We start from the raw sequence: 26,985 nt of genomic DNA, 5'->3' as shown, positions 1-26,985 counted from the left end.
GGACAGACACGGCCTCGGTTTAACATCTCATCTGAAAGACGGCGCCTCCGACAGTGCATCACACTCTGTGTACTGCATTGGAGTGTCAGCCTGGATTTTTGTGCTCAAGTCACTGGAGTGGGGAGAGCGAGAGTTACTCAGGGCAAGGGTGCTTCCCACTGAGCCATGGCTGACGGGAGCAGGGACTGCAGGGAGGATGAGCAACCTGGCCACAGCACCGTGGAACGGGGGGCCATTCAAGAGGGGGGAGTAAATAGAAATGTTGTAGTGGTAGGGGATAGTATTAGTAGGGGGATAGATAGAGTTCTCTGCAGCCGAGAGCGAGAGTCCCGAAGGCTGTGTTGCCTACCCGGTGCCAGGGTTAAGGACATCTCCTCTGGGCTGGAAAGAAACTTGCAGTGGGAGGGGGTGGATCCAGTTGTCGTGGTCCATGTTGGGACAAACGACGAAGATAGGACTAGGAAGCCGGTTCTGTTAAAGGAGTATGAGCAGCTAGGGGTCAAATTAAAAAACAGAACCTCAAGGGTAATAATCTCTGGATTATTACCTGAGCCACGAGCGAATTTGGCTAGGACAAATAAAATTAGAGAGTTAAATGCGTGGCTCAAAGACTGGTGTGGGAGAAATGGGTTTTGCTTCCTGGGACACTGGCACCAGTACTGGGGCAGGAGGGAGCTGTTCCGTTGGAACGGGCTTCACTTGGCCAGTGCTGGGACTAGAGTCCTGGCGGATCATATAACGAGAGCTGTAGAGAGAGTTTTAAACTAACTAGTGGGGGGGAGGTTCCTAGAGAGCAAATAATAAAAATGACAACAGAGAAGGTCATAGACTTAGGTAGCAGTGGGGAAATTAAAACCAGAGCGTGTCAGGAAGGGGCAGAAGGTATGGAGTAAAAGGTAAAGTAATAAAAAGGGCAAAAGCAGGAACTAAGTGTCACAAAACATATTTGAAAGTTCTCTATCTGAATGCACGTAGCATTCGTAACAAAATAGATGAGTTAATGGCACAAATAACTACATATGGGTATGATCTTGTGGCCATTACAGAAACATGGCTGCAGGGTGACAATGCCTGGGAATTAAACATACCAGGTTATTTAACGATCAGGAAGGACAGGCAGGAAGGAAGGGGAGGTGGGGTGGCTATGTTAATAAAGGAAGGAACCACTGTAATACAGAGAAATGATATTGGGTCAAAAGATCAGGATAATGAAACAGTTTGGGTGGAGGTAAGGAATAATAAGGGGAAAAAAACACTAGTGGGCGTAGTCTATAGGCCTCCGAACAGTTGCAACTTTGTTGGACGGAGTATCAATCAGGAAATAGTTGAGGCTTGTAATAAGGGAACATCTATAATTATGGGGGATTTTAACTATCATATTAATTGGACAAATCAAATTGGGCAGGGCTGCCTTGAGGATGAGTTCATTGAGTGTATTAGGGATGGGTTTCTTGAGCAGTATGTAACTGAACCGACCAGGGGGCAAGCAACCTTAGATCTGGTCCTGTGTAACGAGACAGGATTAATTAAAAATGTCCTAGTAAAGGATCCCCTTGGAATGAGTGACCATAACATGGTTGAATTCCATATTCAATTAGAGGGTGAGAAGGTTGGATCTCAAACAAGCGTGCTAAGCTTGAATAAAGGAGACTATGAAGGTATGAGAGCGGAATTGAGTAGAGTGGATTGGGAAAATAGATTAAAGGGTAAGACGATACATGATCAGTGGTGTACATTTAAGGAGTTATTTTACAACTTCCAAAAAAAATATATTCCACTGAGAAGAAAAGGGTGTAAAAGAAAAGACAGCCATCCGTGGCTAAGTAAAGAAATTAACGGTAGTATTCGACTAAAAACAAGGGCATATAAGGTAGCCAAATCTAGTGGGAGGATAGAGGATTGGGAAAACTTTAAAAGACAGCAAAAAATAACAAAAAGATTGATTAAGAAAGGGAAGATAGATTATGAAAGTAAATTAGCAAAAAATATAAAAACAGATAGTAAGAGTTTTTATAGTTATATAAAAAGAAAAAGGGTGGCTAAAGTAAATGTTGGTCCCTTAGAGGATGAGACCGGGAAATTAATGGTGGGAAATATGGAGATGGCAAAAACACTGAATGAATATTTTGTATCAGTCTTTACAGTAGAGGACACTAAGAATATCCCAACACTGGACAAACAGGGGGCTATAGGTGGGGAGGAGCTAAACACGATCAAAATCACTAAGGAAGTGGTACTCGGTAAAATAATGGGACTCAAGCCGGATAAATCACCTGGAACTGATGGCTTACATCCTAGGGTCTTGAGGGAAGTGGCGGTAGGGATTGTGGATGCATTGGTAATAATTTTCCAAAACTCCCTGGACTCAGCAAAGGTCCCGGCAGACTGGAAAACTGCTAATGTAACACCCTTATTTAAAAAGAGCAGTAGACAGAAGGCTGGAAACTATAGACCGGTTAGCCTAAAGTTTGTGGTAGGTAAAATTTTGGAGTCCATTATTAAGGAGACAGTAACAGGACATTTGGATAATCATAATTTAATAGGACAAAGTCAGCATGGTTTTATGAAGGGGAAGTCATGTTTGACAAATTTGCTGGAGTTCTTTGAGGAAGTAACATATAGGGTGGATAAAGGGGAACCAGTGGACGTAGTGTATTTAGACTTCCAAAAGGCATTTGACAAGGTGCCACACAAAAGATTATTGCTTAAGATAAAAAATCACGGGATTGGGGGTAATATTCTGGCATGGATAGAGGATTGGCTATCTAACAGAAGGCAGAGAGTTGGGATAAATGGTTCATTCTCAGACTGGCAATCAGTAACTAGTGGTGTTCCGCAGGGGTCAGTGCTGGGTCCCCAACTCTTTACAATCTATATTAACGATTTGGAGGAGGGGACCGAGTGTAACATATCAAAGTTTGCAGATGATACTAAGATGGGAGGGAAAGTAGTGAGTGAGGAGGACATAAAAAACCTGCAAAGGGACATAGACAGGCTAAGTAAGTGGGCAGAGATTTGGCAGATGGAATACAATACTGGAAAGTGTGAGGTTATGCACTTTGGCAGGAAAAATCGTAGAGCAAGTTATTATCTTAATGGCAAGAAACTGGAAAGTACTGAAGTACAAAGGGATCTGGGGGTCCTGGTGCATGAAACTCAAAAGGTTAGTATGCAGGTGCAGCAAGTGATTAAGAAGGCCAATGGAATGTTGGCTTTCATTGCTAGGGGGATAGAATATAAAAATAGGGAGGTATTGCTTCAGTTGTACAAGGTATTGGTGAGACCGCACCTGGAATACTGCATACAGTTTTGGTGTCCATACTTAAGAAAAGACATACTTGCTCTCGAGTCAGTACAAAGAAGGTTCACTCTGTTAATCCCGGGGATGAGGGGATGGATATATGAGGAGAGGATGAGTAGATTGGGACTCTACTCATTGGAGTTCAGAAGAATGAGAGGCGATCTTACTGAAACATATAAGATTGTGAATGGGTTTGCTCGGGTGGATGCGGGGAGGATGTTCCCGATGATGGGTGAAACTAGAACTAGGGGGCATAGTCTTAGAATAAGGGGCTGCTCTTTCAAAACTGAGATGAGGAGGAACTACTTCATTCAGAGGGTGGTAGGTCCATGGAATATGCTGCCCCAAAAAGCTGTAGAAGCTACATCATTACATAAATTTAAAACAGAAATAGACAGTTTCCTAGAAGTAAAGGGAATTAAGGGTTACGGGGAGCGGGCAGGAATTTGGACATGAGTCTAGGTTCGGATCGGACATGGCCCTGTGGGTAGCGGAGCGGGCCCAGGGGCTGTGTAGCCTGATCCTGCTCCGATTTCGTGTGTCTAATTCTGTTAGATTCAGGAGATGGTTCTGTGATAGTAGATTGGCGGCTAGGATCAGATCAGCCATGATCTTATTGAATGGCGGAGCAGGCTCGAGGGGCCAATTGGCCTACTCCTGCTCCTATTTCTTATGTTCTTATGGTCTTATAGGGTCTGATGAAAGGGAGGAACTGAAAGAAATCAGTATTTGTAGGGAAATGGTGTTAGGGAAATTGACGGGATTGAAGGCCGATAAATCCCCAGGGGCTGATAATCTACATCCTAGGGTACTTAAGGAAGTGGCCCTAGAAATAGTAGATGCATTGCTGATCATCTTCCAACATTCAATGGAATCTGGAACAGTACCCATAGATTGGAGGGTAGCTAATGTTACCCCACTATTCAAAACAGGTGGTAGAGAGAAAAATGGGAATTACAGACCGGTAAACCTGACATCGGTAGTGGGGAAATGCTAGAGTCCATTGTAAAAGATGTAATAGCAGAGCACTTGGAAAACAGTGACAGGATCGGACAAAGTCAACATGGATTTACAAAAGGTAAATCGTGCTTGACTAATCTACTGGAATTTTTTGAGGATGTAACTGGTAAAATAGATAATGGAGAACCAGTGGATGTGGTGTATTTGGACTTTCAAAAGGCTTTCGATAAGGTCCCACATAAGAGATTAGCGTGTAAAGTTAAGGCACATGGGATTGGGGGCAAGGTATTGACTTGGATAGAGAACTGGTTGGCAGACAGTTGACAAAGAGTTGGAATAAATGGGTCTTTTTCCGAGCGGCAGGCAGTGACTAGTGGGGCACCGCATGGATCGGTCCTTGGACCCCAGCTATTCACAATATATAATAATGATCTAGACAAGGGAACTAGATGTAATATCTCCACGTTTGCAGATGACACAAAGCTGGGTGGGCGTGTGTGCTGTGAGGAGGATGCCGAGAAACTCCAGTATGATTTGGACAGGTTGGGTGATTGGGCAAAAGCATGGCAGATGCAATATAACGTGGATAAATGCGAGGTTATCCACTTTGGTGTCAAAAACAGAAAGGCAGATTATTATCTGAATAGCAATAGATTGGGAGAAGGGGAAGTGCAATGAGACCTGGGTGTCCTTGTACAGCAGTCGCTGAAGGTAAGCATGCAGGTGCAGCAGGCAGTTAAGAAGGCAAATGGTATGTTGGCCTTCGTAGCGAGAGGATTTGAGTACAGGAACAAGGATGTCTTGCTGCAGTTGTACAGGGCCTTGGTGAGACCACATCGTGAGTATTGTGTGCAGTTTTGGTCGCCTTATCTGAGGAAGGATGTTCTTGCCATGGAAGGAGTTCAGCGAAGATTCACCAGGCTGATACCTGGGATGGCAGGAATGACGTATGAGGAGAGATTGGGTCGATTGGGCTTATACTCGCTGGAGTTTAGAAGAATGAGAGGGGATCTCATTGAAACTTATAACATTCTGACAGGACTGGACAGACCAGATGCAGGAAGGATGTTCTCGATGGCCGGGGAGTCCAGAACCAGAGGTCACAGTCTAAGGATAAGGGGTAAGCCATTTAGGACTGAGATGAGGAGGAATTTCTTCACCCAGAGAGTGGTGAACCTGTGGAATTCTCTACCACAGAAGGCAGTAGAGGCCAGTTCATTAAATATATTCAAGAAGGAGTTGGATATATTTCTTAAGGCTAAAGGGATCAAGGGGTATGGGGAGAAAACAGGGACTGGGTACTGAATTTGGATGATCAGCCATGATCGCATTGAATGGCGGAGCAGGCTCGAGGGGCCGAATGGCCTACTCCTGCTCCTATCTTCTATGTTTCTATGTTTCTATGTCCTTATATGGGATAAAATTAATACTCAACTAGAAACCGTTCCAGAAACCAGGAAGCTGGTTAAAAGGCAGAAGCAGAGTGCGGTAGTAATTGGGTGTTTTTTTGACTGGACGATGTAAAGAGTTGGCCCCCCTGCATCACTGCTGCGACCGTTGCCCTTCTTGCCATTTCAACAATCTGGACTTGGGTACAGGAGGCAGACGTATCGACATTTGCTGCTAACACGAAAAACAGGGAGCCTGGGTAGCTGTGAAGGGACCGTCAGTGAACATTTAGAGAAGAATATGGAGAGGAAATGTACACCAAATGGTGTGTTAAAAGCTGCCGAGGAGTCTCCAACAATAGATATTTACAGAGCAGAGGAGACCATTCGGCCCACTGTGTTAATTCTGGGTCTTTGCCACAGCAATACTAAACTAAACCCACTGACCCACTATCTCCCCATAGACCTGTATCAATCGCAAACTAATCCCACTGCCCCACTCTCTCCCCAAAGCCCTGTAACAATCCCAAACTAATCCCACTGTCCCGCTCTCTCCCCATAGCCCTGTATCAATCCCCAAACTAATCCCACTGCCCCACACACACCCCATAGACCTGTATCAATCACAAACTAATCCCACTGCCCCGCTCTCACCCCATAGCCCTGAATCAATCCCAAACTAATCCCACTGCCCCGCTCGCACCCCATAGACCTGTATCAATCACAAACTAATCCCACTGCCCCGCTCTCACCCCATAGCCCTGAATCAATCCCAAACTAATCCCACTGCCCCGCTCACACCCCATAGACCTGTATCAATCACAAACTAATCCCACTGCCCCACTCTCACCCCATAGCCGTGAATCAATCCCAAACTAATCACACTGACCCACTCACACCCCATAGACCTGTATCAATCCCAAATAAATCCCAGTGCCCCACTCTCTCCCCATAGCCCTGCGCCAGCACTTTGAAAGAGCTCTGCAATTAATTTCATTCACCTGCCCTTTCCCCATAGCCCTGTAATATTTTTCCTTCAAGTATTTATTCAACTGCCTTTTGAAAGTCACTATTGAATCTGCTTCCACCGCCCTTTCAGGCAGCGCATTCCAGATCACAACAACTTGCTGCTTAAAAAAAATGTTTCCTCATTTCACCTCTGGTTCTTTTGCCAATCACCATAAATCTGCGTCCTCTGGTTACCGAAACTTCTGCCAGTGGAAACACTTTCTTCTTATTTATGCTATCAAAACTATTCATAATTTTGAACATCTCTATCAAATCTCCTCTTAACCCTCTCTGCTCTAAGGAGAACAATCCCAGCTTCTCCAGTCTCTACACATAATTGAATTCCCTCATCCCTGGTACCATTCTGGTAAATCTCCTCTGCACCCTCTCTAAGACCTTGACATCCTGTGTTGACTTTAACAACACAGCACTGATTTGACACGTTCCAGTGAAATATCATTGATCATTAAGAGATTGTAAATCTCACCTGCTTGCTGCTGGGGTTTGCCGATGTTGAGCTGAGACTGTAAGTGCAATGGTTTTGAAATGACAATCAGAGGGGATGTGGTTTAGACATCACATGAATGAAATGACAGTTTCATCTTAAAAAGGAGAAGTGTAAGTGAAGGCAGTCCACGAGGAGGCTGGATTGGCTCGTGTGTGTCATGGGCTGTTGTAACCCACTGTCCAAACTGCCTACTGTGGGCAGCAGCAGCTGTAACAGCTGGGAGCCCCTTTCTTTATCTTTACAACTTCCCTTCTCCACCTCTCCCCTCCTGCTGAAACCCATCACAACTGGTCCTCTGCTCAGCCATTGCCCACAGCCAGCAGGGCGAGTGGACAAGAAGCCAGGCTCATTCACCCTCTCCCTAACACAGGGCCACAGACACCAATTGTAACCGCTGCCCAGGCTCAGGTCAGCTCCCTCAGCACAGGCCGGGGATGAAGCCTGGGCCTTTCCAAATGCAAGGAAGCAAGAAACAAATACTGGCCAGGAAAGTCTCAGCGAGTTCGAGTAATCTGTGCATTTGTTTGATTGAAACCAAAACAGCTTCGAACACGAGGATGCTTCACACAGGTGCAGAAATTCAGTTCACTTTTTCGACAAAATTCAAAGCAGCAGAAGCAATGAACATCCTGAAACCGGCAAATATGAACACATATATCACTAAGCAACAATAGAATAAGGAGCATATGGCACAGAAAAGGAAGAAATGAAAGAAAGATTCAAAGAAAGAAAGAAAGTACAAGGACTTTGGGTTTTATACACGGGCACTGTGTTTCTTTCTGCGCCGGGACAGCAGAGGACACAATCGGAACATCAGCCACATTAGTGCCTGAAACATGGTTCAATAGGAACAGGAGGAGGCCATTCAGCCCCTTGAGCCTGTCGAACAGGAACAGGAGGAGGCCATTCAGCCCCTCGAGCCTGTCAAACCGGAACAGGAGGAGGCCATTCAGCCCCTTGAGCCTGTCGAACAGGAACAGGAGGAGGCCATTCAGCCCCTCGAGCCTGTCAAACCGGAACAGGAGGAGGTCATTCAGTCCCTCTAGCCTGTCAAACCGGAACAGGAGGAGTCCATTCAGCCCCTCGAGCCTGTCAAACCGGAACAGGAGGAGGCCAGTCAGCCCCTCGAGCCTGTCAAACCGGGACAGGAGGAGACCATTCAGCCCCTTGAGCCTGTCGAACAGGAACAGGGGGAGGCCATTCAGCCCCTCGAGCCTGTCAAACCAGAACAGGAGGAGGCCTTTCAGCCCCTCGAGCCTGTCGAACAGGAACAGGACATTCAGCCCATCGAGCCTGTCAAACAGGAACAGGCCATTCAGCCCCTTGAGCCTGTCAAACAGGAACAGGAGGAGGCCATTCAGTCCCTCGAGCCCGTTACACTGGAACAGGAGGCCATTCAGCCCCTCGAGCCTGTTACACAGGAGGAGGCCATTCAGCCCCTCGAGCATGTTACACAGGAACAGGAGGAGGCCATTCAGCCCCTCGAGCATGTTGCACAGGAACAGGAGGAGGCCATTCAGCCCCTCAAGCCTGTTACACTGGAACAGGAGGCCATTCAGCCCCTCGAGCCTGTTACAATGGAACAGGAGGACATTCAGCCCCTCAAGCCTGTTACACAGGAACAGGTGGAGGCCATTCATTCCCTTGATCCAGTTACACAGGAACAGCTAATTTATTATTAATGTTTCATGTGATGTGTTTGCTCTGAAATAAATTGTTAAAAATTTTAACCTGCATTGGCCGGGAATCGAACCCGGGTCTCCCGCGTGGCAGGCGAGAATTCTACCCCTGAACCACCAATGCTGACAGTGACAATAAAACCCATTTTCCAGTAGCTACAATTTATTTTTGACTTTTGTTAATAGAAGCGAGGACACTGCGGTAAAATAAAAAGCGAAATGCAGCAGATGCTGGATCTGAAATTGTTCATTAAATGTTGGAAACACTCCACAGGTCAGGGAACATCTGTGGACAGAAAAACACAGGGTTAACCTTTCAGGTCCATGAGCTCTCGGTAGAACTAAGATTTTGCAGCTTTGTAGGTCCCGTGTGAGTTTCCTTCCAAACTTTTTAAACTTTTAAACTGCTCAAAAATTACAAAATTAAGAAACTAACCTTCCCTCGAAAAATAAATGGCCCGTACGGGGATCGAACCCGCGACCTTGGCGTTATTAGCACCACGCTCTAACCAACTGAGCTAACCGGCCCATCTGTAAGGCTCACCTATAGAACCGTCCCTGTTTCTGGTTTTTGCCAGCTAAGTCACTTTGTCTTTGAAGGCTGTAAAAGAAAGACTTGCATTTCTACAGGGCTTTCACGACCTCAGGATATCCTAAAGTGCTTTACAGCCAATGAATACTTTTTGAACTGTTTTGCATCTGTGACAGGTAGATTGGTCAGGAGGAGGTCAAGTAGGTTTTCCCCTCGTGTTGGTTCCTTCACCACCTGCCGCAGGCCCAGACTGGCAGCCATATCCTTCAGGACTCGAACAACTCGGTCAGTAGTGCTGCTACCGAGCCACTCTTGGTGATGGGCATTGAGGCCCCCCACCCAGAGTACATTCTGTGCCCTTGCTGCCTTCAGTGCTTCTTCCAAGTGGTGTTCAACATGGAGGAGTACTGATTCATCAGCTGAGGGAGGGTGGTAGGTGGTAATCAGCAGGAGGTTTCCTTGCCCATGATGTTCCTGTGTAACAGGCTTGAGGGGCTGAATGGCTTCCTCCTTTTCCTGCATAACAGGCTTAACAGGCTGAATAGCCTCCTCCTGTTCCTGCATAACAGGCTCGAGGGGCTGAATGGCCTCCTCCTGTTCCTGCATAACAGGCTCGAGGGGCTGAATGGCCTCCTCCTGTTCCAGTGATACAGACTCGAGGGGCTGATTGGCCTCCTCCAGTTCCTGTATAACAGGCTTGTGGGGCTGAATGGCCTCTTCCTATTTATGTGTAACAGACTCGAGGGGCTGAATGGCCTCCTCCTGTTCCTGTGTAACAGGCTTGAGGGGCTGAATGGCTTCCTCCTTTTCCAGCATAACAGGCTTAACAGGCTGAATAGCCTCCTCCTGTTCCTGCATAACAGGCTCGAGGGGCTGAATGGCCTCCTCCTGTTCCTGTATGATAGGCTCGATGGGCTGAATGGCCTCTTCCTATTTATGTGTAACAGACTCAAGGGGCTGAATGGCCTCCTCCTGTTCCTGTGTAACAGGCTTGAGGGGCTGAATGGCTTCCTCCTTTTCCTGCATAACAGGCTTAACAGGCTGAATAGCCTCCTCCTGTTCCTGCATAACAGGCTCGAGGGGCTGAATGGCCTCCTCCTGTTCCTGTATGATAGGCTCGATGGGCTGAATGGCCTCTTCCTGTTTATGTGTAACATACCCGAGGAGCTGATTGGCCTCCTCCTGTTCCTTTATAACAGACTCGAAGGGCTGAATGGCCTCCTCCTGTTCCTGTATAACAGACTCAAGGGGCTGAATGGCCTCCTCCTGTTCCTGTGTAACAGGCTCAAGGGGCTGAATGGCATCCTCCTGTGCATGTATAACAGGCTCGAGGGGCTGAATGGCCTCCTCCTGTTCATGTATAACGGGCTTGAGGGGCTGAATGGCCTCCTCCTATTCCTGTGTAACCGGCTCGAGGGGCTGAATGGCCTCCTCCTGTTCCTGTCTAACAGGCTTGAGGGGCTGAATGGCTTCCTCCTTTTCCTGTATAACACGCTCGACAGGCTGAATAGCCTCCTCCTGTTCCTGTATAACAGGCTCGTGTGTCTGAATTGTCTCCTCTTGTTCCTGTGTAACAGGCTTGAGGGGCTGAATGGCCTCCTCCTGTTACTGTGTAACAGGCTCGAGGGGCTGAATGGCATCCTCCTGTGCATGTATAACAGGCTCGAGGGGCTGAATGGCCTCCTCCTGTTCATGTATAACGGGCTTGAGGGGCTGAATGGCCTCCTCCTGTTCATGTGTGGCAGGTTTGAGGGGCTGAATGGCCTCCTGCTGTTCCTGTGAAACAGACTCGTGGGTCTGAATTGCCTCCTCCTGTTCCTTTATAACAGACTCGTTGGTCTGAATTGCCTTCTCCTGTTCCTTTATAACTGGATCATGGGTCTGATTTGCCTCCTCTTCATCCTATGTAACAGGTTCGAGGGGCTGAATGGAGTTCTACTGTTCTTGTACAGATCTTGTATCGCTGAACGGCTTCCTCCTGTCCAATGCAACAGGCTCGAGGCGTTAAAGGCCTCCTCTTGTCCCTGTGTAACAGGCTCGAGGGGCTGAATGGCCTCCTCCTGTTCCTGTATAACAGGCTAAAGGGGCTGAATGGCCTCCTCCTGTTCCAGTGTAAAAGGGTCATGGGACTGAATGGTCTCCTCCTGTTCCTATGTAAAACGGCCATGGGACTGAATGGCCTCCTCCTGCTCCTGTGTAACTGACTCAGGGGTTGAGAGTACTCAGAGGGAAAGAGTCGGGGCGGTAGTTTCCCTTCTCTGAATTACCGATTTACTGCAAAATGTACCGTCAGTGGAGGAACCACCGAACCCTGACCCAAAATCCGACTCTGGTGGGACTCGAACCCACAACCTTTGAATGCCTTAATCTGCTATACCAACTAGAAGTCCAATGCGCTATCCATTGCGCCACAGAGCCAATTACGTAAAATTCTATTACAAAAGCAAAATAGTGCTGATGCTGGAAATCTGAAATATAAACAGATGAAATGCTGGAAACACTCTGCAGGTCAGGCAGCATTCCATGACTGTTTAAAAGGGGTCTACTTTCAGTCCCGGATCATTCTGTGTCTGTTTAATAGGGACATGCTGTCAGTCCCGGATCATTCTGTGTCTGTTTAAAAGGGACATGCTGTCAGTCCCGGTTTATTCTGTGTCTGTTTAAAAGGGACATGCTGTCAGTCCCGGTTTATTCTGTGTCTGTTTAAAAGGGACATGCTGTCAGTCCCGGATTATTCTGTGTCTGTTTAAAAGGGATGTGCTGTCAGTCCCGGGTCATTCTGTGTCTGTTTAAAAGGGACATGCTTTCAGTCCCGGATTATCCTGTGTCTGTTTAAAAGGGATGTGCTGTCAGTCCCGGATTATTCTGTGTCTGTTTAAAAGGGATGTGCTGTCAGTCCCGGGTCATTCTGTGTCTGTTTAAAAGGGACATGCTTTCAGTCCCGGATTATCCTGTGACTGTTTAAAAGGGATGTGCTGTCAGTCCAGGATCACTCTGTGTCTGTTTAAAAGGGATGTGCTGTCAGTCCCGGGTCATTCTGAGTCTGTTTAAAAGGGATGTGCTGTCAGTCCCGGAGTATTCTGTGTCTGTTTAAAAGGGATGTACTGTCAGTCCAGGATCACTCTGTGTCTGTTTAAAAGGGATGTGCTGTCAGTCCCGGGTCATTCTGAGTCTGATTAAAACGGGTGTTACATAATATTATAGAGTCTGCCCCACAGAAACAGTCCATTTGCACGAACTGGTCTCCACACGAGGCTCCTCCTTCTCTATTTCTCCTCACCCCCCAAATAAAACTAGAATCAGTAATGGTAACCATGAAACTATCGGATTGTCGTAAAAACCCATCTGGTTCACTAATGTCTTTCAGGGAAAGAAATCTGCCGTCCTTACCCGGTCTGGCCTTTGTGTGACTCCAGTCCCATAGCCATGTGGTTGATTCTTAACTGCCCTCTGACATGGCCTAGCAAGCCACTCAGTTGTAACAAACCGCTATGAAACAAAATAATAAAAATGAAGCTGGACGGACCACCTGGCCTGATCCATATCAGCCTCCTCCTGAGGTCCCCACCATCACAGAAGCCAGTCTTCAGCCAATTCGATTCACTCCACGTGATATCAAGAAAAGGCTGAGCACACTGGATACAGCAATGGCTCTGGGCCCTGACAACACCCCGGCTATCATTCTGAAGACTTGTGCTCCAGCCAAGCTGTTCTAGTACAGCTACAACACTGGCATCTATCCAACAATGTGGAAGACTGCCCAGGTATGTCCTGTCCACAAAAAGCAGGACAAATCCAATCCAGCCAATTACCGCCCCATCAGTCTACTCTCTACTCTCAATCATCAGCAAAGTGATGGAAGGTTTCATCCACAGTGCTGTAAAGTGGCACTTACTGACCAATAACCTGCTCATTGATGCCCGGCTTGGGTTCTGCCAAGAGCACTCGGCTCCCGACTTCATTAAAACCTTGGTCCAACATGAACAAAGGAGCTGACCACCAACATCCTGGGGGTTACCATTGAACATAAATACTGTGACAACAAGGGAAGGTCAGAGGCTAGGCATTCTGCGTCGGGTGTCTCACCTCTTGACTCCCCAAAGCCTTTCTACCATCTACAAGGCACAAGTAAGGAGTGTGATGGAATACTCTCCACTTGCCTGGATGAGTGCAGCTCCAACAACACTCAAGAAGTTCGACACCATCCAGGACAATGCAGCCCGCTTGATTGGCACCCCATCCACCACCTTAAACATTCACTCCCTCCACCACCAGCGCACCGTGGCTGCAGTGTGTACCATCTACAAGATGCACTGCAGCAACTCACCAAGGCTTCTTCAGCAGCACCTGCCAAACACGCAACCTCTTCCACCTAGAAGGACAAGCGCAGCAGGCACATGGGAACACCCCCACCTCCAAGTTCCCCTCCAAGTCACACACCATTCTGACTTAGAAGTATATTGCCGATCCTTCATCGTCGCTGGGTCAAAATCCTGGAACTCCCTCCCTAACAGCACTGTGGGAGCACCTTCACCACACGGACTGCAGCGGTTCAAGAAGGCGGCTCACCACCACCTTCTCAAGGGGCAATTAGGGATGGGCATTTAATGCTGGCCTTGCCAGAGCACCCACATCCAATAAACGAATTTAAAAAATCCTATCAGCATATCCTTCTATTCCTTTCTCCCTTCCTCTTAAATGCATCTGTAGTATTCGCCTCAACTACTGCATTCTCAGCGCTCTTTGGCCAAAGATGTTAATCCTGAATTCCCTGCTGGATTTATCGGTGAGTATTTATGACCTGTCTTCTCTGAGCTAGTTCCTGACTCACTCACAGTAGGAAGCATTTTCTTATTGTTAACGTGCAGCTGCGATGGCCGAGTGGTTAAGGCGTTGGACTCGAAATCCAATGGGGTTTCCCCGCGCAGGTTCGAACCCTGCTCGCAGCGACTTTGATGCAATTTTTTTATTTCATCGGCTCCCTGTGGCGATCACTGGCCCCGAAATTGATCAGAATTCCCTCCACTGCACTTTATTACACTGATTAACCCAAAGTTCCAATTGAAACACTAATAATTTATCGGCATCAATTAGATATTGTGGATTTGTTGGGAACTAGTGAGCAATACACACACAAAGCAGCATCAAAAATACTAATTAATAAAGAGCCCTGCAGTGTTTGGTAGGGAATCACCTTCAGCTAGTAAGTGGGAACACGGTTTGGTTTTATAAAACTGAACACGAATTAAAAAGTGTGTAAAAAGACCGTGGCAGGACTCGAATCTGCAATATTCTGATAACCTCAAAATTAATACCGAAGTCTGACGCCTTATCCATCAGCGCCATCTGTGGACAGATAGACACAAGGTCAACCTTCCAGTTCCTTGAGTTCTCGGCAGAACTAAGGTTTTGTAGCTTTGCTTCAAAGTATGACAGCTCCAATCTTTTCAGCAAATAGCAAAATTAAGAAACTACCCACAGCATCAAAAAGTAAATGGCCCGTACGGGGATCGAACCCGCGACCTTGGCGTTATTAGCACCACGCTCTAACCTACTGAGCTAACCGGCCTGCCTTAACTCTTTTTGCTGTTAAATTCAATTTATGTTGATTTTTGGTTTTTGTCAGTTGTCAGTGCTCCGGTTTCCTCCCACAGTCCAAAGATGTGCGGGTTAGGTTGATTGGCTATGATAAATTAACCCTTAGTGTTAGGTGGATTAAATACGTGGGGTTACGGGGATAGGGTGGGATATGTGTTGGTGCAGGGGTTACGGGGATCGGGTGGGATATGTGTCGGTGCAGGCTCGATGGGCCGAAATGGCCTCTATCTGCACTGTGGGGTTTCTGTGATTCTGTGACTTCGAAGGCTGTAAAAGAAAGACTCTGATTTCTACAGCGCCTTTCACCTGAGGACGTCTCAAAGCTCTTTACAGGCAATATAGTTGTAGTCACTGTTGTAATGTAGGAAAAACAGCAGCAGCCAATTTGTGCACAGCAAGCTCCCACAATGTGATAATCGAGGATCACCTGTTTTAGTGATGTTGATTTGAGGATAAATATTGGCTACAGGACACCGGGGTAAACCTCATCATCCCCTGCTCTTCTTCCAATAGTGCCATGGGATCGTTTATGTCCACCCGAGAGGGCAGAGGGGGCCTCAGTTTTGGAATTGTATTCCACCACAATCTGTAACCTTATGGACCGGCATATCCCTCACCCTACCATTAGCATCAAGACAGGGGACCAACCCTAGTTCAATGAGGAGTGTAGAAGAGCATTTCAGGAGCAGCACCAGGCGTACTGAAAATGAGCTGCCAACCTCATGAAGTTACAACTCAGGACTACACACATGCTAAGCTATGGAAACAGCATGTGTAGACAGAGCGAAGCGATCCAACAACCAACGGATCAGATCAAAGCTCTGCAATCCTTCCACATCCAGTCGTGACGATTTTAATTTAATGTAATTTGTTCCTAGGACTTGGGCATCGCTGGCAAGGCCAGCATTAATTGCCCATCACTAATTGCCCTTGAGAAGGTGGTAGTGAGAAGCCCTCTTGGCCCGCTGCAGTCAATGAGGTGAAGGTCCTCCAATAGTACTGTTAGGGAGGGATTTCCAGGATTTTGACCTAGCGACGATGAAGTTATGGTGATATATTTTCACGTCGGGATGGTGTGTAACTTGGAGGGGAACTTGGAGGTGATGGTGTTCCCATGCACCGGCTGCCCTTATAAGAACATAAGAAATAGGAGCAGGAGTTGGCCATTTGGCCCCTCGAGCCTGCTCCACCATTCAATAAGCTCATGGCTGATCTGATCTTGGCCTTAACTCCACTTTTCTGCCTGTTCCCCCTTAACCCTTGACTCTCCGATAGTTCAACAATCTGTCTATCTCAGCCTTGAATATAATCAATGATTCAGGCTCCACAGCTCTCTGGGGTAGATAATTCCAAAGATTCACAACCCTCTGAGAGAAGAAATTCCTCCTTATCTGCATCTTAAATGGACAAATCCTTATTCTGAAACTATGCCACCTGATTCTGGATTCCCCCATGAGGGAAAACAGCCTCTCAGCATCTACCCTGTCAAGCCCCCTCAGAATCTGATATGTTTCAGTAAGATCACCTCTCATTCTTCTAACCTCCAATGAGTATAGGCCTAACCTGCTCAACCTTTCCTCATAAGACAATCCCTTCATCCCGGGAATCAACCTAGAGAACCTTCTCTGAACTGTCTCCAATGCAAGTATATCCCTCCTTAAATAAGGAGAACAAAAATGTATGCAGTGCTCTAGGAGTGGCCTCACCTGTACAGTTGTAGCAAGACTTCCCGACTTTTATACTCCATGCCCCTTGCAATAAAGGCCAACATTCCATTTGCCTAATTAATTACTGCATGCTAACTTTTTGTGTTTCATGTACGAGGACACCCAGATCCCTCTTAACCGCAGCATTCTGTAGTCTCTCTCCATTTTAATAATATTTTGCTTTTCTGTTCCCTCCATGGCCTCGCCCCTCCCTATCTCTGTAATCTCCTTCAGCCCCACAACCCCCTGAGATATCTGCGCTCCTCTAATCCTGCACTCCTGAGCATCCCTGATTATAATCGCTCAACCTTCCTGTTGCCCTAAGCTTTGGAATTCCCTGCCTAAACCTGTCCACCTCTCTTTCCTCCTTTAAGATGCTCCTTATAACCTATCTCTTTGACCAAGCTTTTGGTCACCTGCCCGAATTTCTCCTTATGTGGATTGGTGTCAAATGTTTTGTCTGAAAATACTCCTGTGCAGCGCCTTGGGACGTTTTACTACGTTAATGGTGCTATATAAATGCAAGTTGTTGTTGATGATGGTGGTAGCTGATTCGATGATGGTCTTGCTGTTGAATGTGAAGGGGCGGTGGTTAGACTTTCACTTGTTGGAGCTGGCCATTGCCTGGCACTTGTGTTGGCTGTTGTCATGTGTGGCACACAGTGCCATATGTACAGTATTTGCCGATAGGATAGTGTATGATTGACAACTGCAGGTGTATGCTGAAAGATTAATGCAGGAAATCGTCAGCTAGAGTCTCGAAAATATAAGCTTATACACATAAATCAAACCCAATGGCCGGTTAGCTCAGTTGGTCAGAGCGTGGTGCTAATAACGCCAAGGTCGCGGGTTCGATCCCCGTATGTGCCATTTGATTTTTGGTAGAGAGGGTAGTTTCTTGATTTTGTTATTTGTTGAAAAGTTTGGATGGAAACTCACACGGGACCTGCAATACTTTGAAGCAAAGCTGGAAATCCTGAGTTATGACCTGCGGAGCGTTTCCAACATTAAATGAACAATTCCAGATCCATCGGGACTTCTCGTATTTCAATCAGTGAACGGTTCACAGCTGCTGATTGGTTTGGAGTGCAAAGAATTGAACTGAAATAAATACAATCCCGGGGTTTAATCGCTCATTATTAACATACCGCCAGAAACAGACCGTTCGGTCCAACCAGTCCATGCCGCCGTTTATGTTCCACTCGAGCCTCCTCCAGTCTTTCCTCATCTAAATCTATCAGCATAACCCTCTATTCACTTCTCCCACATTTGCTTACCTAGCCTCCTCTAAAATGCATCTAAACTATTCGCTTCAACCACTCCCTGTGGTAGCGAGTTCCACATTCTCACCACTCTCTGGGTAAAGATGTTTCTGCTGAATTCCCGATTGGATTTCTTGCTGACTATCTTATATTGATGGCCTCTAGTTATGCTCTTCCCCACAAGTGGAATCATTCTCTCTGTATCCACTCTATCAAAACCTTTCATAATTTTAAAGATCTTTTAAACTGACCTCCCTATTCTTCCTAGCATAATGAAATACGTCACACTTATTTGTGTTCAAATTCATTTGCCAATGCTATGCCCATTCTGCAAGTTTATTAATGTCCTCCTGTAACTTGTTGCAGTCCTCCTCAGTATTGACTATCCCCCCCAATTTGGTGTCATCTGCAAATTTATAAATTGTGTTTCTGATTACTAAGTCTAAATCGTTAATATAAATTGCGAACAGCAGTGGCTCCAGCTCTGATACTTGTGGAACACCACTACCCACCTTCTACCACTGTGAATAAACTACCCGGTAGTCGGACTATCTGCCTTCTCTCCTTAAACCAGCCAGCAATCCATTCCACTACTTCTCACCTGACTCCGGATTCTATGACCTTGTTCATCAGTCTATTATGGGGTACATTATCGAAGGCCTTCTGAAAATCCAGATAAATTACATCTACTGCATTACCATTGTCTACTCTCTCTGTTGGTTTGGAGTGCAAAGAATGAGACTGAAATAACATCGGCGATCTCCAGTTCCCTGCTCCCCTCACCCACTCCAACCTAACTCCCTCTGAACTTGCAGCACTCCGTTCTCTCCGATCCAACCCTAACATTGTCATTAAACCTGCTGACAAAGGTGGTGCTGTTGTTGTTTGGAGAACCGTCCTCTACCATCCGGAGGCTGAACGGCAACTCACTGCCAGCTCCTCCTACCTCCCCCTGGACCATGACCCCACTACTGAACATCAAGCAATTGTTTCCAAGACTGTCACTGACCTCATCTCCTCTGGAAATCTTCCCCCCAAGGCCGCCAATCTCTCAGTTCTTCAACACCGCACTGCCCACTTCTACATACTTCCCAAGATCCACAAACAGGACTGCCCTGGTTGACCAATTGTTGCAGCCTGTTCTTGCTCCACAGAACTGATTTCTTCCTATCTTCACTCTATTTTTTCTCGACTTGTCCAGTCCCTTCCCACCTACATGCGCGACTCTTCCAACACCCTCCGTATTTTAACAGTTTCCAGTTTCCTGGCCCCAAACGTCTCCTTTCCACTCTGGATGTCCATTCCCTCTGCACCTCCATCCACCACCAGGACGGCCTTAAGCGGCTCCACTTCTTCCTTGAACAGAGGCCCCACCAGTCCCCATCCACCACCGCCTTTGTCCGCCTGGCTGAACTTGTTCTCACATTGTACAACTTCTCCTTTGATTCCATTCACTTCCTCCAAATTAAAGGTGTTGCTATAGGTACCTGCATGGGCCCTAGCTATGCCTGCCTTTTTGTGAGATATGTGGAACATTCTTTGTTCAAGTCCTACTCAGGTCCCCTTCCTCACCTCTTTTTCCGGTACATCGATGATTGTATTGGTGCCGTTTCCTGCTCTCGCCCTGAACTAGATAATTTCTTTCACTTTGCCTCCAATTTCCACCCTTCCCTCACCTTCACATGGTCCATCTCCGACTCTTCCCTTCCCTTCCTCGACTTCTCTGTCTCCATTTCTGGGGATAGGCTATCGACCAACATCCACTATAAGCCCACTGACTCCCACAGCTACCTGGACCACACTTCCTCCCACCACGCTTGCTGTAAGGACTCATTGAAACATAGAAACGTAGAGACATAGAAGATAGGAGCAGGAGTAGGCCATTCGGCCCCTCGAGCCTGCTCCACCATTCAATGAGGTCATGGCTGATCATCCAAATTCAGTGCCCTGTCCCTGCCTTCTCCCCATATCCCTTGATCCCTTTAGCCTTAAGAAATATATCTAACTCCTTCTTGAATATATTTAATGAATTTGCCTCCACTGACTTCTGTGGTAGAGAATTCCACAGGTTCACCACTCTCTGGATGAAGTAATTCCTCCTCATCTCTGTCCTAAATGGCTTACCCCTTATCCTTAGGCTGTGACCCCTGGTTCTGGAATCCCCGGCCATCGGGAACATCCTTACTGCATCTAGTCTGTCTAGTCCTGTTAGTATTTTATAAGTATCAATGAGATCACCTCTCATTCTTCTAAACTCCAGCGAGTATAAGACCAATCAACCCAATCTCTCCTCATATGTCATTCCTGCCATCCCAGGTATCAGTCTGGTGAATCTTCACTGCTCTCACTCCATGGCAAGAACATCCTTCCTCAGATAAGGCGACCAAAACTGCACACAATGCTCAAGATGTGGTCTCACCAAGGCCCTGTACAACTGCAGCAAGACATCCTTGCTCCTGTACTCGAACCCTCTCGCTACGAAGGCCAACACACCATTTGCCTTCTTAACCGCCTGCTGCACCTGCATGCTTACCTTCAGCGACTAGTGCACAAGGACACCCAGGTCTAGTTGCACTTCCCCTTCTCCCAATCTATTGACGTTCAGATAATAATCTGCCTTCCTGTTTTTGCCACCAAAGTGGACAACCTCGCATTTATCCACATTATACTGCATCGGACATGCTTCTTCCCAATCACCCAACCTGTCCAAATCATACTGGAGTTTCTCGGCATCCTCCTCACAGCACACATGCCCACCCAACTTTGTGTCACCTGTAAACTTGGAGATATTACATCTAGTTCCCTCATCTAGATCATTAATATATATTGTGAATAACTGGGGTCCTAGCACCAATCCCTGCGGTACCCCACTAGTCACTGCCTGCCACTCGGAAAAAGACACGTTTATTCCAACTCTTTGCTTCCTGTCTGCCAACCAGTTATCTATCCAAGTCAGTACCTTGCCCCCAATCCCATGTGCCTTAACTTTACATGCTAATCTCTTGTGCGGGACGTTCTCAAAAGCCTTCTGAATGTCCAAATACACCACATCCACATAGCATTTCCCCCACTACCGATGTCAGGCTTACCGGTCTATAATTCCCCATTTTCCCTCTACCACCTTTTTTGAATAGTGGGGTAACATTAGCTACCCTCCAATCCATGGGAACTGTTCCAGAATCTATCGAATTTTGGAAGATGACCAGCAATGCATCTACTATTTCTAGGGCCACTTCCTTAAGTACACTAGGATGTAGATTATCAGTCCCTGGGGATTTATCCATTCCATTCTATTCCATTCTCCTAGTTTCTCTGTCTCTGTTGCATCTGTTCTGATGAGGCCACCTTCCATACCAGTGCTTCCGGTATGTCTTCCATTTTCCTCAAATGAGGATCCCCCTCTACCATGGTTGACATGACACTCGACCGAGTCTGTTCCATTTCCCGCACGGCAGCTCTCACCCCTTCCGCTCACTCCCAGAAACATAATAGGGTTCCCCCCTTGTCCTCACCTTTCACCCCTCCCGCCTCCACATTCAACGAATCATCCTGCGCCATTTCCACCACCTCCAGCATGATCCCACCACCAATCACATCTTCCCCTCCTCCCTTTCAGCATTTCGAAGGGACCGCTCCCTCCATGACAGCCTGGTCCACTCCTCTATCACCCCAACACCCCTTCTCCTTCGCCCGGCACCATCCCATGCAAGTGCAGGAGATGCAACACCTGCCCTTTTAACTCCTTCCTTCCCATCGCCCAGGGCACCAAACACTCCTTCCAGGTGAATCAGCGATTACCTGTACTTCTTACAATTTAGTTACTGTATTCGCTGAATCTACATTGTGACACCAAATGGAGATTGGGTGACCGCTTTGCAGAACAGTCGGCAAGTGTGACCCCGAGCTTCCGGTCACCTGTCACTATAATTATCTGCTCCACTCCCTCTCTGATCTCTCCTTCCTTGGCCTGTTGCACTGTTCCAATGAAGCTCTACGTAATCTCGAGGAACAGCACCTCATCTTCCTATTAGGCACTTTACAGCCTTCTGGACTTTACACCGAGTTCAACAAATTCAGGCTATAAATTGGCCCCTGTATTTCTTTAATTTTTTTAATTTGTTCTCATTTTTCCTCACATGACAGTTGTTAATGTTTCTGCCATAATCATTCACACCTCATCTTGAGCCATCTTTTGTTCGTTAACTTGTCCTATTACCTCTCCTTTTGCCTTGCACCATCATCCCTTTTGTCAGTCAATCTCTCCTGCCGTCCATTCTATCACAGACATTTCCTTTGTTCTTACCTCGCCTCCACCCACCCCTGCTTAAAAATCCCTCTTCCCTAACCTTTTCCAGTTCTGACGAAGTGTTCGACCTGAAAGGTTAACTCTGTTTCTCCCTCACTCGATGCTGCCTGACCTGCTGAGTGTTTCCAGTATTCTCTGTTGTTAATGAAATGAACACAGTAACGGAGTTTAATCACTCATTATTAGGATTTGTTGAGTCTACTTTTGTGTGGCCGCGTGGCCTAATGGATAAGGCGTCTGACTTCGGTGTAAATTCTGATGCTATCAGAAGATTGCAGGTTCGAGTCCTGTCGTGGTCGTTTTACACACTTTTTAATTCGGGTTCAACTTTAGAAAACCAAACCGCGTTTCCACTCTTTTCCTTCCAAACATTGCAGGGTTCTTTATTAAATGGAATTTTTACGTGCTGTCTTATGTGTAATTTTCTCACTGATCTTTGCAAATAGTTTCAAACAAATCCACAATTTCTAATTGATGACAAATTAGTGTTTCCAATTGGAACAACAGCTTTGGGTTAATCAGTGTCATAACGTGCAGTGGAGGGAATTCTAATCAGTTTCGGGGCCAGTGATCTCCACAGGGAACCGATGAAATAAAATAAAGAATTTGCAGTAGAATCGCTGCGAGCAGGGTTCGAACCTGCGCGGGGAAACCCTATTGGATTTCAAGTCCAACGCCTTAACCACTCGGCCATCGCAGCTGTGCAAATGTAACTTTTCAACAGTAAAATGACCTATGCAAACTATTAGACAACTTCCCTGCACAATATAAATGGAAGGAAGTTGTGTGACAGCTGCACAGAGGCCTGGTTAGGTCACTGTGTACAGTTCTGCGCACTGCACCTTAGAAAGGATATATTGACCTTGGAGGATGTGCGGTGCAGATTCACGAGTGTGTTACCAGGGCTCCAAGGGTTAGGCTATGAGCAGAGATCAGATAATCTAGGCTTGTATTCCCTGGAATATTGAAGATTAAGGGCAGTGATCATAGAAATACAGAAATTTACACCAGAGAAGGAGGCCATTCGGCCCATCGTGTCTTTGCCAGACGAAAAAGAGATATTTTGCCTAATCCCACTTTCCAGCTCTGGGTCCGTAGCCCTGTAGCTTACAGCACTTCAAGTACATGTCCATAGTGCTTTCTATTAATGTGATCGGCAGTGACTTCCAGATCCGCTCCACTCTCTGTGTGAAAATGGTTCTTGTCAACTCCTCTTTAATCATTTTACCAGTTACTTTAAATCTACCCCCCTGATCATTGACATTTCTGCTAAGGGAAATAGGTCCTTCCTATCCACTGTATCTTGGCCCCTCAGAATTTTATGCACCTCAATTATGTCTCCACTCCACCTCCTCTGCTCCAAAGATAACAACCCAACCCTATCCAATCTTTACTTACAGCTAAAATTTTCCATTCCTGGCAACATCCTAGTAAATCTCCTCGGTACCCTCTCTAGTGCAATAACATCTTTCCTGTACTGTGGTGACCAAAGCTGTCTGCAGTACTCTAGCTGTGGCCTAACAAGTGTTTTATACTGTTCAAACATAACCAGACTGTTCTTGAATTCTATGCCTTGGCTAATACAAACATAGAAACATAGAAGATAGGAGCAGGAGTAGGCCGTTCGGCCCCTTGAGCCTGCTCCACCATTCAATGAGATCATGGCTGATCATCCAAATACAGTACCCGGTCCCTGCTTTCTCCCCATAACCGTTGATCCCTTTAGCCTTAAGAAATATATCCAACTCCTTCTTGAATATATTTAATGTATTGGCCTCTGCTGCCTTCTGTGGTAGAGAATTCCACAGGTTCAGCACTCGCTGGATGAAGAAATTCCTCCTCATCTCTGTCCTAAATGGCTTATCCCTTATCCTTAGTCTGTGACACCTGGTTCTGGATTCACCGACCATCGGGAACATCGTTCCTGCATCTAGTCAGTCCAGTCCTGTCAGAATTTTATACGTTTCAATTAGATCCCCTCTCATTCTTCTAAACCCCAGTGAGTATAAGCCCGATCGACACAATCTCCCCTCATACATCATTCCTGCCATCCCAGCTATCTGCCTGGTGAATCTTTGCAGAACTCCTTCCATGGCAAGAATGTCCTTCCTCAGATAAGGCGACCAAAACTGCACACAATACTCAAGATGTGGTCTCACCAAGGCCCTGTACAACTGCAGCAAGACATCCCTGTTCCTGTGCTCAAACCCTCTCGCTATGAAGGCCAAGATACCATTTGCCTTCTTAACCACCTGCCGCCGAATAAAGGAAAATATTCCCTAGGACTTTTTAACCAATAATAAAAACAGAAACTGCTGGAAATATTTGTTAGAACGGATTCTTTTACCCTCAGTCTGGTTCAGTAAACACTGAGTCGAACAACTGGAGAATTCAAACGATTTATTATCCGCGGAGTCTTACTCTGATATATCGACACTGACTCCTGCAAGAGTCTGCGAATCCAACAGAGCAAGCAGTTTGTCCTACAGTGTGTTACATTATTATACTTGCATTTGAGAAGACATTAACACATCGTACAGTCTGCACCAATCCCGAGCTGTGCACGTATACAGTTAATTTGATTTCCTGGCCTGGCAGTTTGAAATAAAGAAGTCACATTTTACTGAATGGGTTACAGTTAAGTAAATATCCTGGTAATGGGTTCCTGATCACCTAAACATTATGGTAATGCGTTTGCAATCACGGTAATGTGTTTTCTGATCGCCTATTGTCTGTATAACTTCTGCACTCTGCTTTACAGTGTTTCTAACAGCAAGGTGTAACATTGTGGGCGCCAGCCATATTAGCAGCCAAAGATCAGTTTAGCCTTTTTATTTTACTTCTTGCTGCCTTCACAGTTTCTTGTTTCTATTTCTTTGACCTTGGTATTCTCAATCCCTCCTTTTATCATTCTATGATAACCAACCGTTATTCGGTTACGTCTATCTTATTTAGTCGATCAAATTCTTCATTGTCATCATACTTTACTTCCTTCATTTCACATTCATTGGTCAGTCTTACCATTAACATCTTCGGGCTACCTATTTTTTCCAAAGCTAGCTGCATTCTTCCTAGCACACATTTCATGATTGCTAGTCCAATAAAAATACAGGCGATTGCAACTACTAGGTACATAGCCATATTTATCAACCAGTCATACCATCCTCCAAATCCCCAATCTCCCCAGTTACTTGCTTCCTTCATATTATCCATTTGTTCCCTTATCTTAGTGATAAAGCGGGTGATGTTCTTTGTCTGGTCTCGGACTCCCATAAGGCATTTACCTTTTACTATTGCACAGACACCACCTTCTCGGGCCAGCAGGTAGTCTAGGGCATATCTGTTTTGCATAGTGAATAACCTGAGTTCCGACAATTCTTTAGTGACTGCGTCGAGGGCCCCCATGGTAGCATACCCAGGATGGTGAGGCCACAGATAAGGTAGTTCCGGTTATTGGCGGCCAGATAGGCTCCAATATAGCCTATAGAGAACAGGCCAGCAAATCCATATCCTATAGAGGTTCTGTGTCCTCCTAGGGATTCAGGATTTTTCCACTTGGAGCAAAACTCTTTCGAGGCTGCCCTGACTACTATTTTTCGGTGGGATGTCCATTGGGAGGGGCAGGGTACTGTGGTAGGGGTTAAGGTAGCGATGGCTACCGTCTGGGGGCGGTATCTACTACCATGAAATTAGTGGCTTTTCCTTGGCTCAAGAAAAAGTAGCCTGGTTTGGTATATATCACGGATACGTGTTTCTGTCTTGTGCTTAAATGGCTCGGGGGAAGGAAATAGTCAAAACCTTGGATCTCACGAGTATCAGTAGGCTGGGTATTAGCTATTTTTACTAGCATAAAGGTTTCCCCCCCTACCTTCAGAGTTGTCCCATCCCCTTCTCCACATAATACTTGTACTCCTTCGGTTATTGACACACATACGAATTGCTCACATGTGCAGCTACCGGTGTCTGGTCCTATCGTACACTGATGGTGGAGGCAGCGTGTCACCAAGCAGGTGTAGCTCTGCTTAACCCATACTGACCTACAGCCATAGCCCGTCCCATTCCAACAATTCTCATAGCCACCAGGGTTCCTGCTTGGTTTCAGGCAATTGGCAGGCGGGGTTAAGGTATAGGGTATTGTTATATTGTTTGTGGGAGGGAGAAGGTGAGCATCTAAAAGAAAGTCCGGGGGAACAATAACCGGGGTTGGGGTAAACACCCCCTCAACAGATATCAGGGGTGGATAACAAACAATTGACTCTGGTGAGTATAGGGCTGCGTGAGTCTGGAGGAATAGGTTGCCCGTCGGGGTTTCTTCAGGGAAAGTGTGTTGGAGATCTCGTTTATTTCTCTTTGTGAGGGTACCTTCTACCCTCGAATAGTCGAAGCTGCTCATAGGGGGCAGTCCATTTCTTTTCTTTTCCTGGTTGGACTTTGGATAACAGCTTTGTCCTTTGGTATCGGTAGTTCTGTTGCATGGTCCTGCAGTAACAGACTTGGTCACCTGGCGTCAACAGACGTAATCAAATTTACACTTGGTCCAATGGCATGGCAATGTTCCTCTGTGTATGTATCTCAGCATTAGCGAGCGGTGGGGCTGTCTAATAAGCCCAATGTAGGTGTCCCAGTTGATCACGTTCCATTTCCCGAACCCGCCTGGGTTATCATCATTGCACCGAAGCACGTCTCCGTGGCATAGGTGGTGTACCCGCTTGGGTTGGTTCCGCCGGCATGTCCACC

The 26,985-nt window shown here is 46.4% G+C and overlaps 6 non-coding genes across 6 annotated transcripts; 1 reads left to right on the top strand and 5 right to left on the bottom strand.

Annotated features, from left to right (window-relative positions):
- Positions 1-8,897: 8,897 nt before the first annotated feature.
- trnag-gcc (transfer RNA glycine (anticodon GCC)) lies at positions 8,898-8,968 on the bottom strand. Its single transcript has one exon. It is a non-coding gene; the product is annotated as a tRNA-Gly (tRNA).
- Positions 8,969-9,298: 330 nt separating this feature from the next.
- On the bottom strand, positions 9,299-9,372 carry trnai-aau (transfer RNA isoleucine (anticodon AAU)). Its single transcript has one exon. It is a non-coding gene; the product is annotated as a tRNA-Ile (tRNA).
- A 2,328-nt stretch (positions 9,373-11,700) lies between these two features.
- trnar-ucu (transfer RNA arginine (anticodon UCU)) lies at positions 11,701-11,794 on the bottom strand. The gene is made up of 2 exons: positions 11,758-11,794; positions 11,701-11,736 (listed from the first exon to the last, which is right to left on the bottom strand). It is a non-coding gene; the product is annotated as a tRNA-Arg (tRNA).
- A 2,449-nt stretch (positions 11,795-14,243) lies between these two features.
- trnas-cga (transfer RNA serine (anticodon CGA)) lies at positions 14,244-14,325 on the top strand. The gene has a single exon. It is a non-coding gene; the product is annotated as a tRNA-Ser (tRNA).
- A 546-nt stretch (positions 14,326-14,871) lies between these two features.
- On the bottom strand, positions 14,872-14,945 carry trnai-aau (transfer RNA isoleucine (anticodon AAU)). The gene has a single exon. It is a non-coding gene; the product is annotated as a tRNA-Ile (tRNA).
- Positions 14,946-22,866: 7,921 nt separating this feature from the next.
- Positions 22,867-22,948, bottom strand: trnas-uga (transfer RNA serine (anticodon UGA)). The gene has a single exon. It is a non-coding gene; the product is annotated as a tRNA-Ser (tRNA).
- Between the last annotated feature and the right edge of the window lie 4,037 nt (positions 22,949-26,985).

This window comes from Somniosus microcephalus, unplaced genomic scaffold (genome assembly GCF_052327205.1).
Source record: "Somniosus microcephalus isolate GS21.2 unplaced genomic scaffold, FLI_Smic_1.0 unresolved_chr8, whole genome shotgun sequence".
Taxonomy (NCBI): Eukaryota; Metazoa; Chordata; class Chondrichthyes; order Squaliformes; family Somniosidae; genus Somniosus; species Somniosus microcephalus.
This window is presented reverse-complemented; position numbering and strand designations above follow the sequence as displayed.